Raw genomic sequence first — 2,462 nt, 5'->3', positions numbered from 1 at the left:
GCAGGCAGGAGTGCACATTGTATCATTGCGTGAGCCCACATCATCGCAGACAACAAGGCAACATATTTTATCTGGAGCATAGCACTATAAAACTAAGTGAAAAATTTGTGTGTTAAAATATAACTAGAATATGCCTTTTTCTGCACTAGTCCAGAAGTGCAGTTCCAGTCCTGGCATGTCATCTTTGGGAGGGCAAGGCCATTTTTAATTTGCAAAATTCACTTTCCTTTTGTCTGAAACTAAACTCATTCTTCATTTAAATGATTTTAAAGTCCTTGTAACATTGGATACAAAGTTGATGTAACTCTGAGCTGACTAAGTAATTTCAATGTTGTAATGTTACAGTTACAGATTATACTCAACAATACAGTGGGCAAACAAAATGGTAAGAAGATTAGACTGCAGTGTTTCCCATGCCTTATACATGTTTTTTTGTCAGTCTTTTTAAAGGCTCCTGTGAAGATCTGTCTTTCCTCAGGTCATCAGGATTTGTAAGTATATTATATAATGACTGCAACATAATGTTCATGGCATGAGAAATGTTTTCTCATAGAAAAATAATTGCATTATTGGTGTTATTTTATATACCCTTTTTAAATCCCTAATGCCTCAAAATGCTCTTGGAGAGTTCCGGCAGATGAAACAAATTACTTTCTTGTTTCCATGTTTTTGTGTGGATATTTTGTCCATTCTTTCCCCCCAGCTGTTTCTTAAAACTGATTTATCTGTCACAGCCAGCATTTACTAAAACTGGAAAGTTTAGACTATTTTTGATAGCTGAACTACTTACACTGATCTCGATCCTTTGACCAGTAGGAAATGTGAAATGACTGATAGTACATTTTCGCCACAGCTTGAAATGTCTGCAGTCCTGAGGAACTTGACTGATGAGATACCTTCTCCAAACTTTGTTTTGTTTGGGTAAGTTTTTAAAATAGTTACAACTACATGTAATAAGGCACATTTGGGGAAAAGAACAACAACAACTCTTAAACTCTTTACAAAAGTAACACGTGAATAAACATCTATTTCCTTTCCAGTTGATATTCAACAGTCATCTACCAGGACAAGAAATATAAAGACCCATCTACCACCAAGGTACAGAGGTTGGGACGACGCAAGAAAAACATGAAGAAATGGTGGTATACCTACGCTGATGACACCCAATGGTATTGTGGCACATCGTCCCAATCTATGCCACACCTTCTACAATGCCCAGTTCTGGAGGAGCAGTGCTGCCAAGAAGACCTGATGGCAGCAAACGAGAGAATTGTGAGACGCGCCCAATACATTTGAATAAGAGTAGATGATGGGCTCGAAAGAAGTAGACCATCTACCATCCATCGTGTTAAGACATGGACCTCCAATCAAACAGGTAGGTTACAAATAACATGATTTAAACAGCACTTTTTTATTTGACTGTTTTAAATTGGAACCTAAGGGAGAAAAACTATTATGAAACTATTATAATCATGCATACATGTCTAATCTGGGACAACTTTTTATAGTCAATTTGAAAAACCTTTATTAAGGGGCCCAATTCAAGTCTTTCTGATACATTAATTCTTGGGAACGTTTCAGAATATTTGTAGATAGACATTTCACCGTTGTCTTTTCTAAGTAATAACTTGCTAAAATTTCAAGTAATATGTTTTCATTTGACAATGATTACTATTTTTTACAGATCAGCCCCATTGTGTAGAGTATGGACTGCATTGGAGTCTGGAGTTGATGAATGAACGCACTGCAGAGTAGCGTTTCAAGGAGTGAGAAAAGGATCACAAACTTTTACAACTGTCGAACAATTTGAAATACAACATCGATAACCCTAAGAGCACCTCACGAACTTTGTCTTTTCTCTGTGAAACCAAGAGCTCGCTGATGAAACCGAGAATTCGCTCGTTCAAGAACTTTATTTTATTGAGGAACACTATTTCAGACAATAAGTATTATGGGCCCTCCAAAGCCACAGCAGAATCTAAAGAAATGATTAACGTCACGAGCAGCAGACTCGGAAGAAATGTTTAAGGCCTCAACTGCCGATTAAAGAAAAGAAGTTGCAAACGCAGGCACCAGTCTACCATGGACACAAGCACACAGAACTAACTGACATCACACGAACTCTAAAACATTGCACTCACCTGATCAATGCTTGTTGCAGAACTGTACTGGATTAGTTGGATTAGTACCTTAGTTTGTTGATAAATATATGTTAAAGGTTAAAGGCAGTGGACACTATTGGTAATTACTCAAAATAGTTATTGGCATAAAACCTTTCTTGGTGACGAGTAATGGGGAGAGGTTGATGGTATAAAACATTGTGAGAAACGGCTCCCTCTGAAGTGCCATAGTTTTAGAGAAAGAAGTAATTTTTCACGAGTCTGATTTCGAGACCTCAGATTTAGAACTTGAGGTCTCGAAAATCAACCATGTAAACGCACACAAATTCGTGTGACAAGGGT

At 37.4% G+C, this 2,462-nt stretch overlaps 1 long non-coding RNA gene across 1 annotated transcript; it reads left to right on the top strand.

Annotated features, from left to right (window-relative positions):
• The first annotated feature begins 831 nt into the window (after positions 1-831).
• Positions 832-2,258, top strand: LOC117290841. Its single transcript, XR_004519089.1, has 3 exons — positions 832-921; positions 1,041-1,375; positions 1,685-2,258. It is a non-coding gene; the product is annotated as an uncharacterized LOC117290841 (long non-coding RNA).
• The last annotated feature ends 204 nt before the right edge of the window (positions 2,259-2,462 follow it).

This window comes from Asterias rubens, chromosome 5 (assembly GCF_902459465.1).
Source record: "Asterias rubens chromosome 5, eAstRub1.3, whole genome shotgun sequence".
NCBI classification, from domain to species: domain Eukaryota; kingdom Metazoa; phylum Echinodermata; class Asteroidea; order Forcipulatida; family Asteriidae; genus Asterias; species Asterias rubens.
This window is presented reverse-complemented; position numbering and strand designations above follow the sequence as displayed.